Source organism: Leptodactylus fuscus, chromosome 1, assembly GCF_031893055.1.
Source record: "Leptodactylus fuscus isolate aLepFus1 chromosome 1, aLepFus1.hap2, whole genome shotgun sequence".
Classification (NCBI taxonomy): Eukaryota; Metazoa; Chordata; class Amphibia; order Anura; family Leptodactylidae; genus Leptodactylus; species Leptodactylus fuscus.
Window position 1 is genome coordinate 256,727,263 of NC_134265.1, and position 15,182 is coordinate 256,742,444.

Genomic DNA, 15,182 nt, shown 5'->3' on the forward strand with positions numbered 1-15,182 from the left:
GAAGCACTTGCAGGAGGTCCTACTGGATGGCCGAACAGTTGTTGGATTCCGGGACTCGGGAGCTTTCCTAACGGTAGCGGACCCCCGAGTTGTGCGACCCGAGGCCCTAGAGGAGGGCCCTGGCATTTCTATCAAGTTGGCAGGAGGTACTCGGAAACGTATTCCTAAAGCTACCGTGGAACTCGACTATGGTTATGGACCAAAACGATGCACAATTGGTGTGATGAGCGGGCTGCCGGCCGATGTTCTGTTAGGCAACGATGTTGGAAATCTACAGTGCCACTTTGTGGGAGCAGTGACCCGAAGCCAAGCTCAGAGAGAAGCCAACATGGATCCACCGGATTTTCTGACAGATGCCAGCCCTTCAACCCTACAACTTTACCATTCAGTACCGCCGAGGGAACCAACACCAGAACGCAGATGGGTTATCCCGGCAGGAGGACATATGAGCTATAGAGACTGATGTGCATTCCCCAATTTACCTGTGTAGGCCAATTGTGTCATGCACATGTTTTGAGAGGGGGAGGGGTTGTCACGGGATGGTTAGAGTCTATACTATAGGCAATGTGGAATATATATTTCATGTGGAATGTATTCTCTAACCTGTTATATACATCAATGTGTAGTTGGCTGATTGGGGTCTAGTGTGTTAGCACATTGTATGCAAATCCCTCTAACTAGTGAGGACCAGTGAGGACAATGGGTGGAGATAATCTGATCAGTGTCTCCAAGAAGATGTTGGACGGTGCATTGTCCATAGTAGACAGGGAGTCTGCTCTCCTTGGTATAGGTGAGGGGGGAAGGATCTGTGACTCAGCCCTTCCCACCCCCAGGTATAGGAAGTAACAGTTTAGTATATAGATGTAGCTAGCAGTTAGTATGTGTTAGCCGGCCTGTGCACAGCTCTGCAGAGAGCCAGGATATAGTTACAGGACCAAGGAACCAAAGTTATCATTGGATTGTGACTTCTGTGGACTTATTGTTATTACGGTTGATGTGACCGCCGCTGGCTACTAACTTTGTGGATTACAATAAATTGCTGTTGTCTCCCGACCTCTTGCGTCCGTGTTGATTCAAAAGACCATCCGGAGGAAGACGTATACCTTTGCTCCGTGACAGGTGTCTAGGAATTTTTGGTGGCCAGGGTGGAGTAAGGAGGTCTGGCAGTTTGTTCAAAATTGTTCGGTCTGTGCAAGAGCCAAGGCGTCGCATACCCGTCCCCACGGTCTTCTAAATCCATTGGAACCTCCTAAGGCACCTTGGACTCATCTGTCTATGGATTTCATCACGGGCCTTCCGGTGTCTAAGGGTTTCACGGTCATTTGGGTAGTCGTTGACCGCTTCACGAAAATGTGCCATTTGATCCCGTTTTCCAGGCTGCCATGTGCCAAGACACTATCTGAGGCGTTTATTAAAGAGATTGTAAGGTTGCATGGTCTTCCTGAGGAGATCGTTTCGGACAGGGGACCGCAATTTGTGGCTAAATTCTGGCGGGCTTTTTGCAGCAGGTTGGGAGTTACACTGTCGTTTTCCTCCGGGTTTCACCCAGAGTCTAACGGACAAACAGAGAGGAAGAATCAGGATGTGGAACAGTTTTTGAGGTGTTTTGTTCGAGAGAACCAGAATAATTGGGCTGCCTTTCTCCCCCTGGCAGAATTTTCCCTAAACAACCATGATTCCAATGCCACAGGTACCACACCTTTTTTTTGCTCCGGTGGTAGACATCCTGTTTTCGGAGTATTTTCTTCCATTTCTTCCCCAGTTCCGGAGGAGGAGCTATTTTCTAAAAAGCTGCAAGGGGTATGGTCCCGTATCCGAGAGAATCTGGTGCGGGCGTCGCACCAGGCTAAGGTCCAGGCGGATCGGAAGAGAGGAGAGTTGCAGTTCTTCCCTGGTGAGATGGTTTGGTTGTCCACCAAGAATATCAAGTTGAAGGTTCCTAGCAAGAAGCTGGGTCCCAGATTTGTGGGTCCTTTTAAGATCATCAAGATGGTAAATGAAGTGGCGGCGCAGCTGCAACTACCTAAAAGGTGGAAGATAAACCGGGTCTTCCATGTCTCCTTGTTAAAGAAGGCCAAGAAGGGAACGTCTCCAGTTAAGGTTCCACCAGTTTCTGAGTCCGGGGAGTATGAGATATCCCGAGTTCTGGATAGCAAATATGTTCGGGGGAAGCTATGGTATCTGGTGGCATGGAAGGGATATGGTCCTGAGGATAATTCTTGGGTCCTGGAGTCGGATGTGTCAGCTCCCAGACTCGTGGAGAAATTCCACAAGGAGTTCCCGAAGAAGGATGCTCCTAGAGAATCCGGAGTCTTCTCCTTGAGGGGAGGATCCTGTTAGGAGTATTTAGGTTCTTTAATTTCTATTTTTCTTACCTGGGGAGTTTTTGGCTGCGCAGTGTCTGGGGTGGCATCCTGGCGCTGTGGGGTTGTCCTGTCGTGAGTATTGGTGCACACCTTCTGACTTGCACGTGCGCACTGATGGTAGGCAGCTTTATCTCCTGGTTGATTAGTCTGTCCTCCCATTTGCACCTGGGAGGAGTGGTCTCTACTCTGTATTTAAACCCATGCCTCCCATGGTTCTGTGCTGAGTGTCGCTTTTACAGAGCTAGGCCTTAGCAGGAGGAGTAGGTGGTGTTCTGGGATAGAGGAAGTTCCGTGGTTGATTTTTGGGAGGTTTGGGCGAACGAGTTGGTTTGTGTGTTTTCCCTTCTGTGTTCACCAATCCTCCCTCTGTGTATAATTGACTGTGTGAGTGAATTGCCTTATCCTTTGATTTCTACTCAGTTTCCCTGTGTTTGTTTCCTAGTGTATGGTTCCTTCCCATATTGGTTTGGGGGAATCCTTTCCCACATTTTTCCTGTGTGCTGCTTGTGTTGTTAGTCAGCGCACACCCTTGTCAGTCCCTGTCAGTAGCAGCTTCACTTGTTCGTTAGGGGTGACCCCCTTTAGTCTCCAGTCCCTAGAGATCTTATAGGGCATTCCTTCTCCCACTTCCCTCTAGGCCTACGGAATCAGTGAGAGAGGAGCTGTCGGGGTCAGGCTTAGCCTGAGTACAGCCGACCCACACCCATGAGGCAGGGACCGGGATAGCTAGTGGGAGTAGTGCAGGGCGAGATTCCCTACTGCTATCCCTTAGCCCCGTTGCAGCTACCTGGACTGACATAACATTATAGAGTACAGGTCATGCGTCACGTGATGTCACAGTACTTGGATAATGCGCACAGTGGTTATAGAGTACAGGTCATGCGTACCGTGATGTCACAGTACTTGGATAATGCGCACAGTGGTTATAGAGTACAGGTCATGCGTACCGTGATGTCACAGTACCTGGATAATGCACACAGTGGTTATAGAGTACAGGTCATGCATACGGTGATGTCACAGTACCTGGATAATGCACACAGTGGTTATAGAGTACAGGTCATGCATACCATGATGTCACAGTACCTGGATAATGCACACAGTGGTTATAGAGTACAGGTCATGTGTACCGTGATGTCACAGTACCTGGATAATGCGCACAGTGGTTATAGAGTACAGGTCATGCGTACCGTGATGTCACAGTACCTGGATAATGAACACAGTGGTTATAGAGTACAGGTCATGCATACAGTGATGTCACAGTACCTGGATAACACAGTGATTATAGAGTACAGGTCATGCATACCGTGATATCACAGTACCTGGATAATGCACACAGTGGTTATAGAGTACAGGTCATGCATACCGTGATGTCACAGTACCTGGATAATGCACACAGTGGTTATAGAGTACAGGTCATGCGTACCGTGATGTCACAGTACCTGGATAATGCACACAGTGGTTATAGAGTACAGGTCATGCGTACCGTGATGTCACAGTACCTGGATAATGCGCACAGTGGTTATAGAGTACAGGTCATGCGTACCGTGATGTCACAGTACCTGGATAATGAACACAGTGGTTATAGAGTACAGGTCATGCATACCGTGATATCACAGTACCTGGATAATGCACACAGTGGTTATAGAGTACAGGTCATGCATACCGTGATGTCACAGTACCTGGATAATGCACACAGTGGTTATAGAGTACAGGTCATGCATACGGTGATGTCACAGTACCTGGATAATGCGCACAGTGGTTATAGAGTACAGGTCATGCGTACCGTGATGTCACAGTACCTGGATAATGCACACAGTGGTTATAGAGTACAGGTCATGCGTACCGTGATGTCACAGTACCTGGATAATGAACACAGTGATGTCACAGTAAAGAAATAATGCACACAATAATTTCACTATACCAGGATAATGCACACAGTGATATGACAGCTCAGTATTAATAAATACAGTGACGTCAAAGTACTGGCATAATGCCCAGTAGTACTTCATGGCATAGCAATAATGCACACACAAAATGGTCAATGAGTACACCGGTGACATCATACAATACCAAGAACATTACTATAATGTTATAATTGTAATGAGAATAGCCCCCCTTGGGTTGTTGGACCCTAAACCTATGTTTATGATGCTACCTAAGAAGAAATACAGAATCAGACAAGTACATCTACCTGTGTCATCTGTGTTTTCATGATGAGACAATGATGGGGCATTGTAATGGTGAGGAAGAGGTTAATCATTTCACTATCTCTGACTACTGCTTTTTCACCATCAGAGCTAGAACATAATGAGGATTGTATCCTGCACCAAATGTTACTATTCCATTTCATATGCCTGTAAGGTGCGGATGTCATTTGCTATTACGCACTCATTTATGGCAGAGCCCAGTACACTGAGATGACATTGTAGTTCCTGTTTGTAATGTGTGTACCAAGGGAGGATATTTGCATCATGCTATGTGAGCCGTCCTGTCAGCAGCATACTGTAAACAGAGTTGTGGGAAATTATTCAGACTACCTGTGTATCCAAATATGCCCAAACTGGCTAGGCAAGGTGGACTTTATAAACTGGTATGGGCTCTGCTTGTTGTTGTGCAGGACAAATAGATGGATGACACAGACAATACCACAATCTGGGGAGGCAGAATCTGTTTACCTCTGTTTAATCTAGATGTCCTTTCGTGGAGCTAATCTCATGTTACTACATTTGTTTAGGCTTTTGATGTATTTGTCTCATCAAACAGAAGATAATATTTTACACACAAGCCATGTCTGTGCCCCAGTTAAAGCCCATTTTGACTCGTGTATGCTGTGATTGTCATCTCATAGATCTGACAGGTTTAGATACAGTCCTATGAAAAAGTTTGGGCACCCCTATTAATCTTAATCATTTTTAGTTCTAAATATTTTGGTGTTTATAACAGCCATTTCAGTTTGATATATCTAATAACTGATGGACACAGTAATATTTCAGGATTGAAATGAGGTTTATTGTACTAACAGAAAATGTGCAATATGCATTAAACCAAAATTTGACCGGTGCAAAAGTATGGGCACCTCAACAGAAAAGTGACATTAATATTTAGTAGAGCCTCCTTTTGCAAAGATAACAGCCTCTAGTCCCTTCCTGTAGCTTTTAATCAGTTCCTGGATCCTGGATAAAGGTATTTTGGACAAACAATTCAAGTTCAGTTAAGTTAGATGGTCGCCGAGCATGGACAGCCCGCTTCAAATCATCCCACAGATGTTCAATGATATTCAGGTCTGGGGACTGGGATGGCCATTCCAGAACATTGTAATTGTTCCTCTGCATGAATGCCTGAGGATTTGGAGCGGTGTTTTGGATCATTGTCTTGCTGAAATATCCATCCCCGGCGTAACTTCAACTTTGTCACTGATTCTTGAACATTATTCTCAAGAATCTGCTGATACTGAGTGGAATCCATGCGACCCTCAACTTTAACAAGATTCCCGATGCCGGCATTGGCCACACAGCCCCAAAGCATGATGGAACCTCCACCAAATTTTACAGTGGGTAGCAAGTGTTTTTCTTGGAATGCTGTTTCTTTTTGGACGCCATGCATATAGATGATGCTGCAGCTCTTTGGAGGTGGTCTGTGGATTGTCCTTGACTGTTCTCACCATTCTTCTTCTCTGCCTTTCTGATATTTTTCTTGGCCTGCCACTTCTGGGCTTAACAAGAACTGTCCCTGTGGTCTTCCATTTCCTTACTATGTTCCTCACAGTGGAAACTGACAGGTTAAATCTCTGAGACAACTTTTTGTATCCTTCCCCTGAACAACTATGTTGAACAATCTTTGTTTTCAGATCATTTGAGAGTTGTTTTGAGTAGCCCATGATGCCACTCTTCAGAGGAGATTCAAATAGGAGATCAACTTGCAATTGGCCACCTTAAATACCTTTTCTTATGATTGGATACATCTGGCTATGAAGTTCAAAGCTCAATGAGGTTACAAAACCAATTTTGTGCTTCAGTAAGTCAGTAAAAAGTAGTTAGGGAAATTCAAATCAATAAAATGATAAGGGTGCCCATACTTTTGCACCGGTCAAATTTTGGTTTAATGCATATTGCACATTTTCTTTTTTTTTTTTTTTTTTTTTTTAATATTTTTATTGAGTTTGCACATTTTCTGTTAGTACAATAAACCTCATTTCAATCCTGAAATATTACTGTGTCCATCAGTTATTAGATATATCAAACTGAAATGGCTGTTGCAAACACCAAAATATTTAGAACAAAAAATGATTAAGATTAATAGGGGTGCCCAAACTTTTTCATAGGACTGTATGTTTAACAAGTATGAGGTTTTACTGCAAGTCTCTGCAAAATTTAGCAATTTTTGAACAATTGTGATAAAATGTAAAAGATGCCTTTCGTCCCCCTAAATGGCATTCATTATTTTTTACACGAGAAGACAGAGCCAGAAATATGGTATTTATATGAATCAATCTGAAAAAAAGCCAATAAAACTCTTTAAGGCTAAGACCCCATGTAGTGCAAAAAGCAATGCGGGAAAAACCACAGCAGCAACACATGGCAGTTTTTCCTGCACCACTTTTCACACAAAGTCTGCAGAGGTTTCCTTTCTTCTTCCATTACACCTATAGGGTGCCAGCATTTCCATATGTATAATTGACATGCTGTGATTTCCAAAGCCGTGACTGTTTTGGAGATCACAGTATTTCCACTGTGCATATTCTTCTGCAACGTGTGGACGGGATTCGCTAGACCTTAGTCACTGCAAAGTGGATGGGATTCTAATGAATACATGCACAGTGGAAATACTGCAATCCCCCAAACCATTGCAGTATTGGAAAATGCAGCATGTCAATTATACTTATGGAAAAGCCGGCGGTTTCCCTATACGTATAATGGAAGCTGAAGGTCTGCAGAGGAAACCTCTTCCTCCCTTTTCTGTGAAAAGCACTGTGGGAAAAACTATGATGCACCATGGTTATTCCCACAGCATTTTTTAGCCTAAAAAACTAACCGATCTGTTTAAAATACACCAAACTTCGCCAAACATAAGGCTGGAACAAGTGGTCAGTTGACATGGGGGTGAAATATATTAAAATAAGTGTTATTCATTTCTTTATACTGCTATGTACAGACACTAAGTGGTTAGTGCTGTAGATACTGGGCTGCACCTCATCTGCTTTAATGTGAAGAACTTATTTGGGAACTGGAACTGTCACAAAAGAATAAATATTACCAGGTCCCACATTGCAGAAAAGCTACTTTTTTGTAGCATATTTTGCTGTCATGTTTTGAGCCAAACCCAGGTGTGGATACAAAAAGAAATGGGAATACAGAAGAAGCATATATACTTCTCCTTTTTGCACAATCCACAACTTGCTTTGGCTCAATGCGGTTCGACAACAGACCCACATTCCAGAAACAGAGGTTTTTTGTTGCAGCTTTAGCCTAATGCAGGATACTCTCTCTAAGGCTATGGACACCTTTGTCTTGGTAAAACATTTTTATTTGTTAGTGATTATATGTTACATGTTAGTTATAATCTTGCAGCAAAGGTTTAGGCTGCATTCTTAAAGGGATCCTATCATTAAAACGCAATTTTTTGTGACTAAGACGTCGCAATAGCCTTAAGAAAGGCTATTCTAAAAGGGAAATGGCCGCTTACTTACTGTGTAAACTGTGATTGTTCTTGTGGCTGCGGGCATGCGCAATCGGCCCTGCCCAAGGCCTAGAAGTTTGACCCTCGGCGGTGGAAGAAGATGCGTGAAGAGGCCATTCCTGAAGAAGATGGAGGCGGCACTGGAGATTTCTCTTACAGCATTGAGGACACCCCAGTGTGGTTTGAACGCTGGGGACCACCCCCAGTGCTATGAGAGAACTCATTTGCATACTGACAAAAACCAGGATTTGTACCGAACGGCAGTGCAGAGAAGACATCTAAAGGTAGGAGAAAAATAGCCTTTCTTAAGGCTATTCCTACGTGTTAGTCACAAAAAAATTGTGTTTTAATGATAGCATCCCTTTAACTTCTTCTTTAAATTTTAGATATGTGAACATATACCTGTAAGTAATAGATGTGAGGTTTGTGTCTTCAGGATTCTGCCATCTTCACTGGCTCTCCTGTATAAGCACAGCTTCAGATCCTGGCTTCCCTTTTACAGCCCATGAAAGACCTTCTACCTTCTGCTAACAGAAAGTTATGGTGAAGAGTAAGGTTTCTTTTAGCATCTGCTTAGGGTTTAAGGCCCCACATGGTGTCCTGCAGCAAAAAAGCGCTGCAAGAAAAACTGCGACGGCAGCGCTTTAGACAGAAAGTTTGCAGAGTTTACGATTATACCAATGGGGAAACCGCTGGTGTTTCGGTAGGTATAATTGACATGCTACGATTTCGAAATCCACGTCAGTTTTGGAAATCACTGCATGTCCACACTGTGGTTTTTACCACAAAGTGGGCATGGGATTCACTAGAATCTTATCCACTTTGCTCTGACTGTAAAACGCTGCGATTTTTTTCCGCAGAGTTTCCGCCACGGGAAAATCACGTTGTTTATACCACATGGAGCCCTGCCCTTACACTGTTACACAGCATATGTGATTGCACCATTGTCCCATTGTCCCCTGTTGACAAGTTATGTTGTGCATACTTTCCTTTCTAGCTACAATTTGATACAGTTCAGCCTGTGTAATTTGCTTACCCTAAAGATTTGGACCCTTTTCCTCTCTTGGCTCTGCATATAAAACCATTTCCCCTTGCCTAGGGGAGAGCAGGCAGAGCTGACACAGCCAGGAACATTGTGGTTTGGGATCTTTGTTATAAGCAGCAGGTTAGTTATCTATGAGAAGGAGTTACAAAGGTTCTACAGCAGCAAAATAATAGGACATTTATAACGAAGACTATTTAGAGACCTGGCAAATCACCAATTAAAGCAAATAATACAGAGCTGTCACAGCTTTTAACATCCACCTGGTTCGACTACTTAAACCTCTAAAATAAGCACAACAAATACAATGGCTGCAAATAGAAACAAGTTAAAATTGCAGCAAATCGAATAATCTTTAGGCTACCAAAATAATCATCACAACATTCACATGAGCTTAGGAACTCAATTGTTAGCTCATTTTTGCATAACAATATATAAAGATATCTATCTAGAAATTCTGTTAAAATATGTATTACAAATCCCATCTAACCACAATAACTGACAATTTCCGTATGTGGAAGATGTGTTTCTGTGATTGCAGATTGTCAGCAATAATTTCTAGATTCAGCTACTTTGATATGCCACATTGCTATAGAAACTTCATTTTTGTTTGGCATCTCCCACATAGTTTAGTCCCTAAAACAATAGATTAATTTGAATAATATTGAAGCTTTGTTAGCTATGCATTTGTAGAAATTCTGGAAGAACTAAAGTTAGGTCTACGATAGATAAACCACATAGCAGACCAACATGATACAGGAATATAGGTTACTACATCTGCATATGTTACTGTCTAATGTGTGTACATCACTAGACTCTTTATGTGTGTTGCCCTTTAATGGAAAAGTTTGGTTATATCTTAACACAGCTGAACTTCATGTAGATAGCACATTGCCAATACAAGGATACAAGATATTATTTAATGGTTGAAATGATAGACCAGAATAAAAAGATAATTTGGAAACTGTCTGAAGATGTAACCTGTTAAAGATATGACTTATCATTACGTAATCATTATATGGTTCTATAGTTATTTTTAGAAATATGATGAATATTTATTTAGGTAGCAAAGTTATAATAATATTCTTGCACAAATCTTGAATGAGAGGAAATTACATAAGCACCAAATATTTGTTTCAACATGTATAAAATATACTCACTACTAATAGGATGTAATATATATGTTATTACTATTATGCATAAGATATGCACTTATTGAATCCTTCCTCTAATAATAATAATAATAATAATAATAATAATAAATCCTTACTATTATCCTTACTATTATAATCCTTACTATTATAAATGTGAAAGTTTGAATGTTTGTTACTCAATCACGCAAAAACAGCTGAACGGATTTGGATGCAATTTGGCACATAGATAGTTTGTAACCTCGATTAACACATAGGCTACTTTTTATCCCGGTAAATGACATGGCCTCACGACTATTATCAATTTGTGTATCCTACTAATAATAAACTGCTCTTAGGGGCCACACGGTGGCTCAGTGGTTAGCACTGCAGCCTTGCAGCGCTGGAGTCCTGGTGGTCAAATCCCGCCAATGGCAAAAAAACGTCTGCAAGGAGTTTATATATTCTCCCCATATTTGCATGGATTTCCATCCCATATTCCAAAGACATACTGATAGGGAAAAGCTGTACATTGTGAGCTCTATGTGGGGCTCACAATCTACATTTAAATAAACTGCTCTTGCCGGCAGGCTAATTGCAGTTTGCTGATAAAGCCTGGTCTGTTATCTCTATATGCAAACATATAGATAATACTGAGTCCATTCTGAACAATCATTTGCATATCTGATCTGTATGTGTTCTGTGTCCTGTTCTGCCAGAGGGAAGGGGGAGACAAATACAGGAAGTATGAAGCAGACACTCCAGGCAGCCTGCTGAGACACTGAGATGGAAAAACCCCTTTAATCCAAATTGGCAGTTTCCCAATTTTAAACTTGCTGGGAAAACAAAAATATAATTTGTTGCAAAATTCTCAGAAAATGAGAGCTATGAAGGTACAGAAAAACAAAGAACCTGGTATGGCAGTTAATTACAGAGACGGGGTGTGGCTACTAGGGAACTGCTCCAGACTGCAAAGGAGCCAACAGACATGAAAAGTATATAAAAAATGTTCCATCATGCTACAATTAAATAAAATGTAACCTATACTCCATATCAAAAAAGATACAAAGGGATATTACATCATCCATTCAGGACACACGATCATGATGGAGCTTACGCGTTTCAGGACACATACACGTCCCTTAGTCATAGCCAAAATGACTAAGGGACGTGTATGTGTCCTGAAACGCGTAAGCTCCATCATGATCATGTGTCCGGAATGGGTGATGTAATATCTCTTTTTACCTTTTTTGATATGAAGTAAAGGTTACGTTTTATTTAATTGTGGCATATTGGAACATTTTTTTCTATACTTTTCAACTATGAAGGTAGCCAGAAGGCAACAGATTTCTCCTCAAGCGGAGTTGAGGAGGATTGAGCAAGCTAGCTCGTCAAACGGCTCTTAGAGCAGGCGAAACGCCGGAGCAGGCAGATCATCACCACCACCAACACGCTCATTGTATGGTGTCCCAGCAAGCTGCTGAGATACCGGAACAATCACAGGCATGACATGAGGAACAAGTTCAGCGGCAGGCCAGCTTGATTGCTGCCGAAATGCCGGAGCAGGCAGATCATTGACGTTGACAACACGCAGACGCAGTCGCGGGCAGAAGCTAGTATGTAATAAGATAAGGTAAGTTGTTTACTTTACTTAAACTGGACTGCAATACCAGACACAACCAATGAACAGATGGGACACTGTCTTTCAAATACAGCAGCCATGTCCTTATAAGGAATAGGAAGAAGAAAACTTCTAATTTTTTTCTTTAACATAAACATGTCAGATTTTAGACATTATATCATTGGCCACTATAGATTTCCTCCCAGAACATCACACTGCCTCTGATTGCCTTAGTCCCACTGTCCTTCTTCTCTGCCTTTCTGATATTTTTCTTGGCCTGCCACTTCTGGGCTTAACAAGAACTGTCCCTGTGGTCTTCCATTTCCTTACTATGTTCCTCACAGTGGAAACTGACAGGTTAAATCTCTGAGACAACGTTTTGTATCCTTCCCCTGAACAACTATGTTGAACAATCTTTGTTTTCAGACCATTTGAGAGCAGGCTGTCCATGTTCGGCGACCATCAAACTTAACTGAACTTGAATTGTTTTGTAGAAAGAAATGGTCCAAAATACCTTCATCCAGGATCCAGGAACTGATTAAAAGCTACAGGAAGTGACTAGAGGCTGTTATCTTTGCAAAAGGAGGATGTACTAAATATTAATGTCACTTTTCTGTTGAGGTGCCCATACTTTTGCACCGGTCAAATTTTGGTTTAATGCATATTGCGCATTTTCTGTTAGTACAATAAACCTCATTTCAATCCTGAAATATTACTGTGTCCATCAGTTATTAGATATATCAAACTGAAATGGCTGCTGCAAACACCAAAATATTTAGAACTAAAAATGATTAAGATTAATAGGGGTGCCCAAACTTTTTCATAGGACTGTATATATATATATATATATATATATATATATATATATATATATATATGAGAGAGAGAGTTTTGGTGCAAGCAGATTGCTGTTGCAACTTTTTGTTTGGTCTATATTTTAAATGGAAAAAACAACTTAATTTTGTCAAACAGTCAGTAAACATGAATAAATAATAATATGAGTATAAATTACTATTCAGTATAACAAGTATCACCAACATCAGAAATCTATCTATAAGCAATTGTTTTCTATACCTGAAGTACAGATCAGACCCCAATATTCTGACTTATTTGGACGCCCTGTATCCTATAGTCTTTCCTCCCTGTACTGATCTGTATTTCCATATTTAGGAATGTAACATCAGATGCATGTATCTATGTGACTAGGAAGTTGTATGACTCAAAGAAAAGAAGATTTGAAATCTCATGCGATGTGTAGGAAAACATGAGCTCATATCACCTCAGGACATAGCTTTCAGCATTACACCTCTCAATGTTTCCGCAGTAAACAATTTCCAAATCTAAACCATACTGTAGCTTCCAAGAAAACTTCAGGCCTTATACTAACTATCTGAAACATTATGTCTTCTATACCTTCTGTAAGTAAAAGATAAGATTACATCATCGCTTATATTTCATGCATCCGAGGTGAACAGAAATTGGTTAATGTAGAAACCCAATACACTCTGCCCTATAATTTATCAGCTCTTAATATCAACTCTTTATCAATGGCTAATCTGAATAGATTATATAGCAAAAGAAAAAAGTTCTGTTACTAAATTTATAGTTATACAATATTACTGTATTATTGTGAATAGCCTTTAAGAATAGCCATCTTGCCTGTAACAATGACAAGGAGCATCCTCTATGTCTAGATTATAGAACTCTCTAATACATTGGGTTGTGGTGGTTAATCCATTAAACAAACTTAAAGGGGTTGTTCATTATCCACAGGACAGGGGATAAGTGTTCACTCATTGGGGACCTGATGGGCAGTTCCCCCAGTGATCAGGAGTGATCAGTCTCACTAAAGCCTCCTTGAGGAATGGAGTGCCAGTGCACTTGCATGAGCGATGCTTTCTTCACTGTTATCTTTACCAGTGCACGCAGCTCCATAGAAGTCAATGGAGCACCAGGCACCCAAGCACAATGGTGTTCCATTCACAAAGAAGCTTTAAGAAGACTTTTGGTTCCCCAGTCCTCGTAATCATTGGGCAAACTGACAATCAAACCCGATCGATTGGACACTTATCCCCTGTCCTGAGGATAGTGGAAAAGTGTCCATAACAGCACAACCCATTTAAGGGAAGGGGGGCAGTATAGTTTTCATGGATTTAATATGAACATTTTGGAACTAGATTACTGGGATTGGGGTTTTGATCTAGGGATATATTATCTAACTTCTATATTTGAAGTCAGAAAATTCCCTATAACATGGGTCATTTAGCATGTGCCTTCATGGGACTGTTGTACCTTTCAATGGTAGGACTATAGGTTGGACTTGATGCACCTGTATCTTTCCTCAATTTTATCACCTATCTAACTATATAATAACGAGTTCATGACAACTAGTGAGCGTAGCCATTAACACATTTTAGAAGGTCTATACTTATAGGTATTTATTATGCTACAGGTAGGTATTGTAGGGATCTGTGTGCAAGGATAAAAAAACAAAAATGGGCACATATTTGGGCTAATTAAATGTCAAGATATCATGCATGTTCTTTATTATCAAATACAGCAACCTATGCTGAGGAAGCATAAACTGAATTTCCCAGCAGAATTAATCTGCTTACAGGCAGCACCTTCATAAAGAAAGGTCTCCAATTCCATCTAGTGTCCCACGTACAATAAAGCAGTTGTTACGCTCCACAGTTGTCCTATTGAATAGATGCATCATATTCATTGTAAGATCTCCTGGATGGAGAATGTGCAAGTTGTTACCAAATAGATTGACAACTAGTCCTGGAAAGAAAAAAGGCCTTCTATACCCCTCTTCACACCATAAACAAAGGCAAAGCCACATCTCCGATCCTACAATTTGCAATGGAAAAGCACTTTACATGTTAGATGCTGTACAAACAGCATTGCTATAATTGTATTGACATATATGTACATGTATGTAGCACAGCTCTGTGAAGGTTTGAGGGGCACTAGGTGTAGGATGCTTTTTGTACTACAGATAACAAGGATCCCATCTATAGTGACGACATTTAAAGATGAGTTTCACTTTTATGCAAACAAAGTTTAAGTTATGTAACTTTTTTAATATATGTTGTTTTTTAATGCCTTGCTATTTCCTTTTTTTTTCTGGCAATGAATGGGAATATTGTTTACATCCATAAAGGATATGTAGAACTAAGACTACTCATACCGGAGAGTTTACTACAATTCATATGTACCAGCATCACCAGATCACCATCAGTTCTAAAGTCGGTGGTGACAAGTTTCCCATTCACCGCAGAGAGTTGGCCATATGGTCTGTCACTCTGACAAAGTTTCCAGAATCCTCCATAAACTGTAATGTA

The 15,182-nt window shown here is 41.1% G+C and overlaps 1 protein-coding gene across 1 annotated transcript in view; it reads left to right on the forward strand.

The window, feature by feature from the left end:
• ARHGEF38 (Rho guanine nucleotide exchange factor 38) overlaps window positions 1-15,182 on the forward strand; it is an 80,522-nt gene that overhangs the window by 19,592 nt on the left and 45,748 nt on the right. The gene's annotated exons all lie outside the window — the stretch shown is intronic.